The sequence below is a fragment of the Carlito syrichta genome, unplaced genomic scaffold, assembly GCF_000164805.1.
Source record: "Carlito syrichta isolate Samal-C Ts95f unplaced genomic scaffold, Tarsius_syrichta-2.0.1 Scaffold56697, whole genome shotgun sequence".
NCBI lineage: Eukaryota > Metazoa > Chordata > Mammalia > Primates > Tarsiidae > Carlito > Carlito syrichta.
The window spans coordinates 50,154-59,382 of NW_007000793.1; positions in this window are offsets into that span (position 1 = coordinate 50,154).

Below are 9,229 nucleotides of genomic sequence, written 5' to 3' on the forward strand. Positions count from 1 at the left end.
ACAGGCTTATCTCACCAGCACTTCCAACTCAGTGTGACACAAACCTTATTCCCTCTTTCCCCCAAGCTACCCTTCCTCCCATATGTGGGCCTTTACAACTCTCTGCCCAGCTCAGTAAGCCAGAAGCCTAAAGTCACCAAGACCTGAATGTAAACCCTTTCCTCGGGCCTCCAGCTTCTTGGGTATCTCCAGTATGTGGCCATAGCTCATGCCAGCACCTACTTCGTGTGGTCCCTACCCTAGAAGCTACTGACCCATCAGAAATAAAACATAAAACTTCTTTTCAAAGAGCTTCCAATCCAGTGACAGATGGACAATAAACAAGAGGACTAAAGAATCGACACCCGATCATAGTTGTGATGAATGCTGGGCAGGAAAGAGTAGAAAGAAATGAGAGAGAGTGGCAGGGTGAGCTTAGAGCCATGGGAGGTCAGGGAGGCCGCTGCAGGGGTGCATCATATCCAGGTGAAGAAGGGCCAGCGTGGAAGAGTATTTTGGACTAAGGGAAATTCCTTCCCTGAGGCAGGAAAGCTGTCCACATAGCCAGGGACCAGATGGCAGGTCAGTTTAGTGGGGAGAAGATGAGGTTGGGAGGGGCAGGGCTAGATCCTGAGGGCTCCCTAGTGGTAATCCTTTTTTTTTGAGTTGTAGTCTCACTCTGTCGCCCAGGCTGGAGTGCAGTGGCATACTCACGGCCACTGCAACCTTGACATGCTGGGCTCAGACAATCCTTCTGCCTCAGTCTTCCATGTAGCTGAAACCACAGGTGCATGCCACCATGCCCAGCTAATTTTTTGATTTATTGAAGAGACAAGGTCTCACCGAGTTGTCCAGGCTGGTCTCGAACCCCTGAGCTCAGCCAATTCTCTCACCTCTGCCTCCCAAACTGCTATGATTACAGGCGTGAGCCAACGTGCCCAGCCAAAGTGCATTTTAAGGGAAAACAATATGTGAGGAAGTGTTTGCATATTTATTTATAATATCATCTATCTGCTGTAGATATCATCTGTCTGGGAATAGGTTCAAGGAGACCAGTCAGGAGGCTCTATGGAGGTCCAGGTGAGGAGGCTTGGGCCAGGGCAGTGATGGCAGAGAAGGGGAGACATAGGACTGGGAATACACATTGGGGATGACTGAAAGAACCTGCTGTTTAATTAGATGGAAGCAATAAAGATGGGGGAGAAGTAAATAGCAACTTTCAGATTTCTGGTTTGAGTACTTGGATGGGCAGTAATAATGGCATTTGCTGAACTAGGAAAGAAATGGGAGATGAGGCTTAGGGGAGAAAATCCAGAGTTTGATTTTTAAATATTGGGTTTCAGCCACCTGTGAAATATTCAAGTTGGCAACTGAAAAATATGCACATATGAGACCAGCAGAGAAGAGGTCTGAGTCCTGGGGAGGGAGGTGACGCCCGCCCAGGATGGGAGGGTAAAATCTGCAAAGGAGATTGTCAAGAAAGTAAGAGAAACAAGGGGAGAGTTGTGCTGTCACAGAAGATAAAAGAGGAGGTTACTTCAGAAGAAGGAAGTGGTCGACTTTGTCAACTGCTGCAGGAAAGCTGAGGAAGATGAGAAGCGAAAGTGATCTATCACGGTTCACGGCAGAAGGTTATGGGCAAGCAGAGTTAGCAGGGGACATGGAGGCAGAACCTAGGTGACCATAAGCTGAGGTGTCACTTTCTTGAGTCCAGACTCTGTCCCCTCCAGTCCAGCCTCCTGGGTGATACAGGCTCCCAGAGGCAGGAATGGCACTCGTCAGAAGAGGCGCCAGTGCCCACCACCCCCAGGCCCTATCTCCTTGTTTGTCTATGGCTCTTCATCCTCCCCTTGACTATGAACTTCTCCAGGGCAAGGAATGGCCCATTCACCTTTACAGCATGGGCCCTGACTCACAATTGCTCCATAACCATTTGACGAAGGAATAAAATCTGATTATAATTGTCTCTTCTTTAATCACTTTGAGATCATCCTAAGGAAATGAGAACTGCCTCCCTCCTTTCCTTCCAGGTAATGGGTCTTTTATTTGTATGGGTGCATGTGTATTGTAGGATGTGGAGTGTAGCTAGGGAGTGGTTCTTGGATACACCACACTTCAAGAAGAACCTCCCAGATTTCTGGAGTCTCCATGTCTGTGCTGTCTCTTCTTTTACCTGTTTCCCAGTACTGCAATGAGCAAGACTCTGGATGGAGCATTCCTGAGCACCAGCAAGGAGGGCCTCCAGCTCAGGAGAATGTTGTGGCTCCTATCCCCAGAGCCCCAGTCATTGGTCACTGGTGAGCTTGGATCTGCTGCAACCCCCCACACACTTCTGGGGTTCTCTCCCCAGCATGTTGTCCCCCTCCCTAGGACCCAGCAATCGCATAGCCTCCTGACCTGACCCGTGTGCAGGCAAGCCAGGCAGCCCCTTCTGCCTCCCTCGAGGTGAGTTGCTTCCTGTTTGCTCAGCACAGGTGGCAAGGTGGTATCTCAAGCACTGAGCCCAGAAGCAGGAACGCTGCCCACCTTCCAGGAGAGAAGCCCTGGGGATTTCAGCACACAGTGAGCCCTCCTGGAAGGCAGAGCAGAAAGAGGAGATAGGCCACAAAGGAAAGGAGTGGTCACCTGACTTATAACTCCCCTTTCCTGAAGACCCCTGTGTGCTGACACCCACCAGGCCTCTCCAAGCATCACTTCCAGTCCCTAGTGGTCTGGGTGGGAGTGAGCCATAGACAAGAGGGTGTAGACCCATAGACAAACGAGGAGACAGGGCCTGGAGGTGGTGGGCACTGGCACCTCTTTCTGCTTTCTTGTTACCACCGCATGCTGCAGATAGAAAAACCCAGGCAGGGAGAAGCCCTCCTTCCCAAGCAGGTGAAGCTGCTGATGGTGTAAGCCTGACTTGCTCATCCCAACTTGAAGCTTGTAAAAACTCTTAAGCAAATAGACCTTAAATACTGCCCTTCTGGAGCATCACCTACCAACCAAGGTGAGAGGAGAGGCCTGAAGCACCTCCACAGGCTCCCATGCCCCTAAATTTGTCTCTGTAAAAGTTCTGTCCTTTAGGAAAGCCTGGAAGTAAGGCAGTCACGTGCTCCTTTCTCCAGAAAAGGCCCTATTCCCTCCCAGCTCTCTGACCTCCACAAGCCTGATCCTCAGGAAGGACAGATTGGAGGACACCTGCCTCTCTACTCATTCTTCTGCCAAGCTGCATGTTTACAGTCCTGCTGGCCAGCTGCTCCGTGGGCTCCTGGGATCAGAGCAGGGAGCGAGAGGTCGGGCCAGGTGAGGGGTTCCAATGACTGAGTCCATGGCAGGGACTAAAGGTGCCCCTCCCTGATACCTGTGGTCTTAGAGTGGGCGGGAGAGAGTCTTAGAGTCAGGGCAAAGAGGAAATAGAGAACCGTCCAGCCCAGGGGTGACATCACCATCAACCTCCCAACACATACGCATGCACACAGCATCCTGCCCTCAGCGTCCTGGAGAAGGGCAGGAAGTGATTACAAAAGTGAACATCAAGCTTCTGTCTCTGCACTTGCTTGCCCAATCTGGGCAGCCTTAGGAGGCCGTCCCTACCCTGCCTGTGACCAGTCAAATGAAACACCCCCAGTGTCTGTGAAACAGAGCTACAGCTGCCTGGCTCTCTTCTGCCTCAGCACAAAAGCCCACCCTAGCCTTTCTTCCCAAAGATCATCTCCTGGGCTATCTCCCAGCTCTTTGTGTTATTTAGATGAGCTCTTTCCCTGCATGGGTCTGTCTGTCTCCTGTGAACAGTAATTTGGGCTCTATGGTTAATCATCCTCCATCCCCCAGTCCCCTTGGCACCAGAAGGCACCCACAAAACATGTGCTGAAACACAAGTGCATGCAGTTACTTGCAATGGCAAAAATACAGCCTCAATATCCACAAAAGGGAAATCTGATAGATAGACAACCGTACAGCCATATAGCCATACGGTGAACCTAAGCAACCTTTAGTCATCTTGTTTTTGAAGAGCATCCAATGAAGTGGAAGGGCTGCACACAGCATATTCTTCAGTGAGAAAATTGTCTATATATTCAGGATGATCCAACTTATTAAAAAACTTGTTTGTGTATTTAGGCAATAAAGCATCAAAACATTGGTTGATAGTAGTTATCTGTGCCTGAAAACAGCACACTTGATTTTTAATTTCTTTCTGCTTATTTGGTATGTATTTAATTTTTAAAAATAAATATGCATTGTGTTTGTCATCAGCAAAAATAACAAAGTATTAGCAAATTTAATTTGAAGAGTAAATAATTACCAAATGTATTTGTTCACTTTAAAGACTAGGAGACCCTTTGGCAACCTCTGTCCCCCTTGCCAATGGCAGCTGAGACAGTCTGCACAGGGTCCCGACCCTTCAATGTCACCACCTCTCAAACAGCTGCCGGTGTGACCTCTCTGAGTTAGGAATAGGGACTCACCCCAAACCCAATGTTGGTGTGAAGATTGTTTTAATGGAAGACATTTGAGATTCACAGATTTAGGGGGGAAAAAAACCTTTCTCAGAGCTTTCCTTATGTGACTAAAAGCAGTAACTTCTGGGAGACAAGATTACCATAAATTCCTTCTTCAGGGAGGATCTATTCCCAGGAGGGAGAACAGAAATAAAACTTATCAAAAAATCTCTTTTCCAGGAAAGGTTTATGGCCCTGAAGGAGACAGAAAGACTGATTATACCTGTACAGATAAACATTACCATAAATATCTCGCATTTGTTCTCCCCAAAACCCATCTGTTTTTCCTAAAGAAGCCATGTCTTCTCCCCATAGAAGCCTTTTTCTACCCATTTCCTTTCCCTACTGAGTTAGGTATAGAAGCCTTTAACGTCAACTATTTAACAAGGCAGCAACTTCTTTCATTAGCTCTTCTGTGCATGCAAATTAAACCTTTTCTTCTGTTAATCTGTTTTGTCAGTTTAACTTGCAGTATTCCAGTCAGTAAACCTAAAAGGGTATAGGAAAGGATTTTCCCTCCATTACATAGGGTTGGAAGGAATCACCTGCCCCAAAATTACCTTCTCCAGGAACCCACAAATCTAAGGCTGCGTTTGCATATATGGGTATGTGGTACACATACTGAACATTTTTAATAGTTGAGCATTTGAATATACGTTCGAAAAAAATATAGCAAGTGCAGCACACCAGTGATTTCATAGATGCTACTGCTTAGAAACACACTAAAATAAATACCTACTTTATGCTGTTTTTCAAACATATATGTTCAAGAAAAATATTAAGTAAATAATATTATAAATGTAAAACTCTCATGTCAAAACTCATGACAGAGATATGTGAGCAGACACTTTGTGCAGCTAGATATGACCTTTGCAGCATTTACTCCTTTAGAGAAAGAATGGAAAGTCTTCCTTCTAATGGTCATCAGCCCTGACTGGCCATTACTCACTGAGTAGGAATGCAGATGTATATGGTTAGCTGAAAGTAAAGTTTTGGCATTAAACAGAGACTAGACATGCCCATACTTTGACAAGGTGAAGGAGGAAGACAGACTCAGAGCAGGACATTTCCTGGGCTTCCTGAAGGGTCACATATTTCCCTAGGGGTGCTCACACTTAGCCCTGCCAATAGCAACAAAGCCCTATGCTTTCCAGTGCCCTCTGCACCGGCAGGGGCTGATCTGTGCTCTATTCATGGTCACTCTCTAGAGACAGAGGGACAACCTGGTTCAGCAGCTCCTACTAGGAATAGCACCAGGGCCTCTGTGTTCACACCTGGGGAGGAGAACCTGCACACCTGATCTTCTTGAGGGCCACTTCCCTCCTCTCAGCCTCAGTACAGTTGTGCATCTTCCAAAGCAGCACTAAGAGCCTCCAGAGTTCCTCAGGTCTTATAGATGATGCCCCTCCACCACTACCCCACCCCTGCCCAGGCTCCACAGTGACGGTCCACACCGAGAGGATGATCTTCTGAGGTCATCTAGCCAGGAAAGGGCAGAGAGAAATGTACCAGGTCTCCTTGGCTGACTCAGCTTATCCATTCACTGTTCCCGGCATCTCTGCCTTGGGTTCTGTTCTGGCAGGGCCTTTCTTGCATTCACACTCTTCTGGGGCACTTCACCTACTCCCAAATGTTTTCCTTCCACCTACTCACTAAATGTTCACAAGCCCCATCCAGTCTAGCTTCCTAACTACCAACAAAATCTTCTGGGTCAATGTGCAGCAGAACTTCTGAGTTCGCAGCCTGGCACATGCCCATGAGTACCCTCCTCATCTCTGTGCCCATGTCTGCCCCTCCTGGGTTCTGCCTACTGATTGGCATCACATCTGCTGGCTTTCCAAGTCAGCAGCCTTGGCACCAGCCTAGGGCCCTCTCCTCTCATGGCCCAGTCCTGCTGGTTCTCCTTTCCCACAGGCCCCACTGCTCTACCCATACACAGAGCCTCCTCTTCTCTTATTTAGAGAAAAGCAGAGACCACCTGCCTCTTGGAGTTCATGTCCTCAATTCACCCTAATTCGCCATTGAGAGATCACTGCTGTCCTGGATAATCTTTACTAACTGAGAATTCCTGCAACTCCCAACACTGCCGCCAACTCCTTCTCTCCTGTAATTTTAAAGAAAGTCAAACCCTGGCACTTGAGACTTCTCTAGCCTCTCCTATGACCACACACCCACCACACCTTGAACTGAGGCCCCAGTCAGCCACGGGCCCTTCCCTAAATGTTTGTGGTCCATTCACACGTTCTGTTGGCCAGCTCTATTTCTTTCCCCATTCTCTTTTCCATCTGTCCAATCCTCTTCATCCTTCAGAGTTCACCAAATAAGGCCCCTTCTCCCTGTAACCTTTCTAGACCAATCCAATAAGAATCAACTGTTATGATAATTCCACAACTCCAACTGCAAAATACAGGGCGGCAAAAAACAGAAGCAACAAACTACGTGCACACACCACAGTCCAATAGATCTTTGAAAAATAGCCCTGATTTTAAAGTAAGAAAAAAGATTATAATTTTCTTACAATGCTATTTATGTAAGTTTAAAATACATGCATATGTAAATCAACATCATATATCTTTCTAAAATATGTCCAGTTTCAAGGATAAAGCTACCATAAATATATTGAAGTAGCTGGCTGCTCACAAGGGTAGGAGAAGGTGGTAGGCCATGAGGGAACTAGAAATAAGGGATGAAGAGGAAATAAACCCCTTATATAATTCAACAACAACAATAAAATCCAATTTAAAACATGGACCAAAGCTGGGCACGGTGGCGTGCACTGGTAGTCCCAGCTAGTCGGGTGACTGAGGCGGAAGGTTCACCTAAGCCCAGGAGTTTGAGGCTGCAGTGAGCTGTGGAAGGATCACATAAGCCCAGGAGTTTGAGGTTGCAGTGAACTATGATCAATTGCAGCACTGCACTCCAACCTGGGTGACAGAGTGAGACCCAAAGATATGAACAGTCCACAGAAAGACAAATAGCTTAAAATACAGACTTGTAACACCACTTACTATAAAGACACATCTGTTAAAACTACAACATGGTGACACTTTTTCATCTGTCCAACTGGCAAGAACAAGAGCTGATGATACGCCGAGTGGGTGTAGCTGAGAGGAAATCAGCACTCTCCTAAGTATATAGCCATGCCTGCCTTTGGAAAGCATCTGTCAACTGCTAAAGCCGCAGAATTTTAAACCACACTTATGAATTCCTCCTGCTGAAACAGCCACAGAAGTGAGAGATTATATAGGGACAAGTATGCTTAATGTGTCATTGTCTATCACAGCAAACAAAAATAGGAGAAACAGCCCAAAACCCATAGTCCACTGGCTAAAGATGGTACACCCATTCTTTTTTTGAGGGGAGTGGTGTCTTTTTCTGTCACCCAGGCTGGAGTGCAGCGGTGTGATTGATCACCGCTCACTGGAGTCTCAAACTCCTGGGCTCAAGGGATTCTCCTGCCTCAAAACCTCCGAAGTAGCTGGGACTACAAGCATTCACCACCACACTGGGCTAGTTTATTTTTCTTTCTTTCTTTTTTTTTTTTTTGGTAGGGATGAAGTCTTGCTTTGTTGCCCAGGGTGGAATACACCCATTCAATGAGATACAGTATTATACATTTCCTTAACAAGGATGTAGTCCACCTATATATCTCTAAGTAGAATTATTATTATGTTAAGTTTAAAAAGAAAGGTATACAGCTGAGTATTACTTCCTACTATTTGTGTTTTAAAAAAAAGAAGAAGAAGAAAAGGAAAATATACATACATAGATGCTTGTTTACAAATAAAATATGTCTCTCTGGAAGTATTCTCAAGAAATTGCCTTTGAGAAGGAGAAATGGAGATCAAAGGACAGGTGAGGGAAGGAGAATTTTTATTGTGTGCTGTAAGGGCTATTTGAATTAATTTTTTTTTTTTTGAGTTGGAATCTCACTCTGACGCACAGACTGGAGTGCTGTGGCCGCTCCCGGCCACCGCAGTCTCAACCTGCTGGGCTCTGGCGATCCTTCTGCCTCAGCCTTCCAGGTAGCTGGAACTACAGGTGCATGCTACCACGCCCAGCTAGTTTTTGATTTATTGTAGAGATGAGGTCTCGCCAAGTTGCCCAGCAGGTCTCGAACCTGTGGGCTCAGGCAATCCACTTGCCTCGGCCTCCCAAAGTGCTGGGATTACAGGCTGAGCCACCAAGCCCGGCCGAATTAATATTTTTGGTTTTTTTGGTTTTTTTGTTTTTTGAGTTGGAGTCTCACTCTGTCGCCCCGACTGGAGTGCTGTGGCCGCTCCCGGCCGCCGCAGCCTCGACCTGCTGGGCTCCGGCGATCCTTCCGCCTCAGCCTTCCCAGTAGCCAGAATTGCAGGCATGCACTACCACGCCCGGCTGATTTTTTGATTTATTGTAGAGATGAGGTCTCGCTGCCCAGGCAGGTCTCGAACCCGCGGGCTCAGGCAATCTACTCACCTCAGCCTCCCAAAGGCGCGGGATTACAGGTTGAGCCACCGAGCCCGGCTGAAATAATATTTTTAAAGAGATTTTTAACACATATAAGTATTACATTTTTTCCTCTGAGGATGTGGTCAATCTTCGAGTATGTTCCATGTGGTGATAGTATTACATTTTTTTACAATTGCTAAAGAATTTTTAACCATACAAATACTAAAAAACATCTTTTTTTTGAGTTGGAGTCTCACTCTGTCGCCCAGACTGGAGTGCTGGCCACCGCAGCCTCGACCTGCTGGGCTCCAGTGATCCTTCCGCCTCAGCCTTCCAAG